This window comes from Coloeus monedula, assembly GCF_965178545.1.
Source record: "Coloeus monedula genome assembly, chromosome: 1".
NCBI lineage: Eukaryota > Metazoa > Chordata > Aves > Passeriformes > Corvidae > Coloeus > Coloeus monedula.
In genome coordinates this window covers 120,687,947-120,694,552 of record NC_138781.1, presented here as the reverse complement: position 1 = coordinate 120,694,552, position 6,606 = coordinate 120,687,947, and positions in this window count along the sequence as shown.

Sequence of the window (6,606 nt, the reverse complement as noted above, 5' to 3'; positions counted from 1 at the left end):
ATTTATGGCTCCTGTTTGTCTATTGGGTCAGCTTCTTGCATATATTGTGTTCTACACCTTCTTGGTTTTGTTTATTCTCTTCAGACAATCATGCTGTCCATATGCAATTCGTAATTGTGGGCTAAGCTTGTTGAAAATGCAGTAAGTTTAGTTTATGTTGTGCATGCCTGAGAGCACTTGTATGTTTCTTTCTTTGTTACAGTAGTAAGACTGTCCTGAGTAGCCTTCTCATCTCTTGGCACACTGGCACCCTGTGCACTAAGTCTAGTCACAGAATATTCTGAGCTGGAAGGGGGCCACAAAGATCATTGAGTCCAGCTCTTAAGTGAATGGCCCATACAGGGATCAAACCCACAACCTTGGCATCATTTGCAGAGCTGTGCTCTAACCAGCTGAGCTGAAGGCTTTTCAGTCACTAAAAGCCCTCCTACTCCAAATGTCATTTCATTTGTGTTGCTACAATAATTAAATTGTTTTTCAGGATAATGCTGCACAGCACTGTTTTGACTTGGTCTGGGCCCTAACTGAGTTGCTTAAAGGTATTCTAGGAGTCTGTCAGCCAAAGAGGATTTCTGATCCCCAGGCAAAGGGCTGAACTTCTGCTGCAGAGAATGGAAGTTTGACCTGGCACCAGCAGTGGGTACGGAAGCGGAGATTGTACAGTCGGGAAGCTGGGAAGGGGCTGTGGGAATGCTTTGCAATCAGGGCAGTCAAAATAGTGTCTTCCCATCATCTCTGCTGTAGGCCCTTTACCTGTCATGCACCTTAAGTAAAAAGACTCCAAATTACAGGAATTCTTCCAAATTAAGTGCTGTGATCTAAATTAAAAGCACAACAAGCATTGTGCTAAGAGATAATAATTCTGTTAGGGTATGCACACAGGTGAAACTATACCGATTTGGCTTTTACATTTTAAAACTGCTCATTTTTCTTCCAAAGGGATGTATTCATTGTAGAATTAAGGATGTGTCAAGTCTGCAGTCCTCTCAGCTGAACTCCAGCTGGGCTGGGTGGGTATGGGGCGTTTGTATTGCAGAGGGCCAATAACATCATGCACATTCTACTTCTGCAAGGGGATAGTGTTCAACTAAAATAAATAAAGCAGATAAAATATATTTGAAATCCGTACTAGGGGAAAGGCAAGTGCTTTAACCTGCTTCCCATAATATTCTGGAATCTTAATACCTGAACCTGTTGGAAATATTTGTATCAGCAGTAAAGATTTTAGTTTATTTTAGCAAAAATAAAGTATTTCTTGTGTATAACATTTTCTACTGAAACTGAACTGAATGAACCCAGATCTCCTTGCTATTCTGATAAGATCCTGATCTTCTCTTACAAAAGCAGTTTTATGCAGGTGCAACAATGGTTTTTGGAACCCAGATTGAGCTCCATCCTAATTTAGATCAAGAACACTATGTATGGCAGAAAAGCTTTTAGGGTTGTCACTGAGATCTCTAAAGGGCTTGGAACAGGGGGGAGCAGAGGCCAGTAGAGGGCTCTGTCTTTTCATGAATACCCTGAAGAGCCGAAAAGATCTCGGTGGCTATGAGTTTACATGGCTGTTTCATTTTTTACAAAGCAAAGTCTTTCACCATTTTTTTTCCTCACTTGTGACGTGACTTCAGCTAAGAGGGCACAATTGATTCAATTAGATCTTCCTTCAAGATAGCAAAGAACAGGTTTCTTTTCTGGCCTTTCTTCCACATGAGAGCAATTGTAACCATCTTTATCTGGAAATGTTACATCTTGAAGCAGCTCCATCATACCTTTCCAGGCTCTTTTGGGCTATTGTGCCAGCAAGAACACATTAATTGTAAACACACTAATATTTTATCAGCTTCTTGCTACTGAAGTTGTTTGGAGTTTATTTTTCTTACCTCTGTCACTGGAATTGTTTTCCTTTGTGCTCATTTCTCATATGGAGGAAAAAAAAAGAAGTCATTTTCCCTTTCGCCCTTTTGCAGGAAGCTTGCTGTGCTTTCCTCCACAATTGTCTTTCATTAAAAATGTGATATTATTGCTTTGCATTGCCTTTAATTTGCACGGCATGGACTTCTACTGACTGTCACCTTCAGGCCTGTGGAACAGAGAAAAAAAGAAAGATCCATGTGCCCCATGCTCCAGCTGCCCAGCTAAAGCAGGTGTGCATTGTTCTACACAGATGCTCATTTACTCAAACCTGAGGCAAGATGAGGGAGAAAAATGGCTCTGAAAAACATCCATTTGCTGCAACCCAAACTTCATTCTCCCACCAGGATTGTTGCTCCCCTGGTGAAAGCCAACGTAAAAGTGTCTTTGCCTGCCAGGGGGATGGTGCAGATACCAGAAAGTCTAACAACAACAGCAGAAAAAAGAGCTGGGGAAAGACAGGCATCCTAATTTTAAACAGCTAATTTGGGAGTTGTCATTTATGTGTGCAAGTAATTCCTTCTGTTAATTATAGATGGCTGCATATTTAAGTGCAATACTTAAAATGTGAAAATGAAGTTCCTTAGCTACTTTGCGAGATGAAAGGGAATTAAGAAGAGAAAGCTAGTGTTAAGAAAAAGGAAAGGAAAGGAAAGGAAAGGAAAGGAAAGGAAAGGAAAGGAAAGGAAAGGAAAGGAAAGGAAAGGAAAGGAAAGGAAAGGAAAGGAAAGGAAAGGAAAGGAAAGGAAAGGAAAGGAAAGGAAAGGAAAGGAAAGGAAAGGAAAGGAAAGGAAAGGAAAGGAAAGGGAAAGGAAAGGGAAAGGAAAGGGGAAAGGAAAGGGGAAAGGAAAGGGGAAAGGAAAGGGGAAAAGAAAGGGGAAAGGAAAGGAGAAAGGAAAGGAAAGGGGAAAAAGGAAAGGAAAAGGAAAAAGGAAAAGGAAAAGCTGTTTGTTTGAGCAGCTATCCTCACTACAAATTGAAATGCTTTGAATCACTGAGACTTTCTTGGTCCATGTTCATCACAGGTACTTTCTGCAGTGCAGTGTCTGCTTCAGGACTTGGCTGAGTTTTGCTGTGTGTCTGTGGGGGTGGGCTGAGGGTGGTGGTTCATTGTCTCATGCATTGGCTGGGGTCATCAGAGGCAAGGTCATCTGCAAACTTGCTGAGGGTGCACTCAACCCCACTGTGCCACTGATGAAGGTATTGAACAGCACTGGTCTCAATGTGGGCCCCTGAAGGACATCACTCATCACCAAGCTCAATCGGACTTCTGCCCTCTGGATGGGACCATCCAGCCAATTCTTCATCCACTGAGCAGTCCAACCAGCAATTCCATACTTCTCCAGCTTAGAGAGAAGGATGATGTGGGGAACTCAAGTGTTCCAAGTGTCAAAGGTCACGCAAATCAAATATTTAGTCTGAAAATTTCATATCAAACTGACATGAAAAATCATGATGATGGCATATTGACAGCCAAGAAGAAAATTTCTATCACTAGTATTTAATAAATCTTACTTTTAAGCCAAAATGGTAAAATTGCTTAGATGAGTTACTTAGGTTTTGGTTTGGTTTGGTTTTTTTCTTTTGTTTGTTGTGGTTATTTACAAACTAACATCTATGTAAGACTGAAATGAATTAAAAATACAAGGTTCATTCTTTTATGCTTCAATATTTCAGTATTATATTGCAAATGCCTAACAGACAAAGCACAGGGAGTTTGCTTGGAATGGTAACGAATAATTAATACTTCAAAGATGTTTTCAGTGTTGGAGAATCCCCTCATCTGCGTTTGTCTGCCATGCCCTAATTTGTGAGTGACACTTATTAAAAAATGGGACAAATAATGTAAGAAAAGATTTTCAGGATCAACAGTGCAGTCTTTTCAACATCTCTAGAAATATTTTTCTCTTAATGGGAGAACTTTTTATTTCACTATACTGAATATTAAAATTCTTGACAGTAACAGACTTTTCCTGTGTCCTCCCTTTTTAAGCTATCAAGGGATTTGGGGTTTTCTTTACATTTTCAAAGACAGAGATCTGAGCAATATTACAAATATCATATTCTGTGCCTTTTGTTAAGACTTCAACCTTCACAAGTGTGGAATAAAAATGGCAAGGGACTACCTCAGATCAATATTATCATATGCTTCTGGTTTTAAGTGGTTCATTGTAGTAATCCTTCTCCTACGTCACCATTATGGTGCCCTTAGTTACAGAGTGGCCAGAACATCTGAGGCTCTTCAGATGATGAACTACATCCATTTCCTGCTGCTTCAGTACAGCCATTTTTCCCTAAAAGTTTTGAGCATTAGCCAAAGGGCATAACTGTATTACTGTAGGTAGAAATTCAGATCATCCTCTCTATAAGGACATGAGGTGGACTCAGACTCTGTTTCCTCCTTGCAGCCCTATGCAGAAACCCTTGATATTTACACAGGTGACAGTAGTTTTGTCTCAGCAGTTTTTTATGTCTTGAAGACTCTCCAAAGCATTTTATGATGGGATTTGACTTAAATCCAAACGGCATTATTCAGCTGATTACTACAATGGAAGGGTTTGTGAGTGCTTAATCAGAACTGCAAATACTTGAGTGCTTTGAAAACCCTTCCAGGGTGAATTCCCACAGAATTCCCTCATAAGAAAACTCAGGATGGGAATTTAAAGGAAAACTAAACCATGAAGTTCTAGTTTTTGTCTCAGATGTATGACTGTTTTTTGGCAAGAAAAAACTTTTGAATTTACCTTTGTGTGGATGTTAGAATAGGTATATTTCTGACCAGTTTTTGTCAATAAAGATATTAGATATCTGAAACTTCAGAGACAATGCTGCTTTTCTATTTTCTCTTAGAGCCCTTGGCTGGCTCCAAATACTTTGTGCATGAAAAGGAAAAGGAACAAGCCTGCGGAACAATTTCTGCAATGGTGGAAGAAGATTTGAAGACAAAATCTGGTTTCAATTTCTTTCTTGTTATAAGGCATTAAATGATTTTTATCTGATCTAAAAATCGAAACCTTTCCAAATTGCCACTTCCTTTCTTTCCTTCTCAGTTCATGGTACATGACTGCATCCTAGTCAAGCAGAAACTTGTGCTGGGAGATTAGCTAGGAGAGGATTGGGCTGATGTTAGATGAATTTGAGCAGTTCAAGGAACTTTCAGCACCTCTGTGCTATAGAAAGTAGAAGTAGAGGCAGGAGTGCATTTATCTAGAGGTACAGAGTGTCCTCCACTTTGCACTGAAAGGGCTAAATTGTAGGGAATTAGCAACTATTCCTCTTTGGGCTATATGTCTGGAGTCTGGGACAGATTTGGTTTGTGAGCTCCTAGAACAATTTGTTCTCCCCTCTCTCCATTTTGATTTAGAAAATTTTGAATAACATTTAGAAAATTTCTTTTAGAATGCAGAATAATGGCAACTTTAAAAATGAGCATGAATTTATACTTATGTCAATCTTACTAAGCTCATTGTCTTGGCCTGGCAAAGAGGTTAAGGTTTACCTACATTTTTCCTGTTGCACTTTACTCATTTTGAGAGTGCTAAGGTATCACACAGTCACTCAATAAGTGCATGTTCCAATGCTTTCTTTTTTTTCTGGTGAGGTGGAAGAATAATCCTTTTTATAGAAAAGTAAGCTTGTGGTGGACATCATAGTATGAGCCAGGATCCCTGGACAAAACACATACAAGATGTATCATGGCCAGTAGGTCAAAGAAATTATGGCTATTAAAAAATGATGTCTGTCCTTATTATTATTACTGTTACTTGGGCTTATAGCAGGGAGAAGAGAAAGCTAAGAGGCAATTTAATAGCATCTTGAAGCATAGCTACCAAGATATCAGGGTTAACCCTTCTTGCCAGTTGCAAATGGTATAACAAAAGACTTTTGAAAAACTTCTTTTCTGTGAGAGTAGGATGTGGTTGTGGACTTTCCAGACTTGGAGGTTTTCAACATCAGCCTGGACAAAACTATAAACAACCAGATCTAGAGCTGGTGATAATAGTGTTTGAGCAACCTCTGAGATGGCTGGACTACTGACCTTTAGAAATCGCTTCCTCTCAACATTTCTTGAGCAGTTAAGATTAAAACGTTCTGAATAGTTGTGGGGAAAGCCCTCTGGCAGGACTTTTAGATCCCCTAGTATTACAGAAGAATTCACATGGTTACCACATGGGTTTCACTGCCACCTTCAAGCTCCTCAAAAGCTGTGAGCGTTCAGCATTTCTGCACATCCTGGTCAGATCATCAGAGGATGGCTGTGGAAGTAGGCAGCTCTCATTTAATGCAAGACAAAAAGAGGTCTGAAACAAAACTGAATTCTAGCACTTTTACTGCTTTTTTTTTTTTTTTACTGGATTACTAATTGCCTTGTTTGCTGATATTTTTTATTGCAAATTTCTCATCAGTTATTTAAACTGTTCATAAAACATGGCAAGGATCAGTATACATGGACTTCAGCCTCTTTCAGAGATAAACCCTCTAGTGAGAGTCTCTGCAGCGCTAAGTTACTTCCATAAACGGTAGCTAAGCCAAGTCAAGCAGGGCAAACAAATCAATGAGAAAGGAGAACAGACAAAACTGGGATTATTTCCAAATTCAGCTGTTTCTTGGTGGAAAAGAATGACATTTAGTAGACCGTTTTGTGTTGTGCAGAAAATATGTCCTGGGCAGAATAGCTCCATATGTTCAGGCACA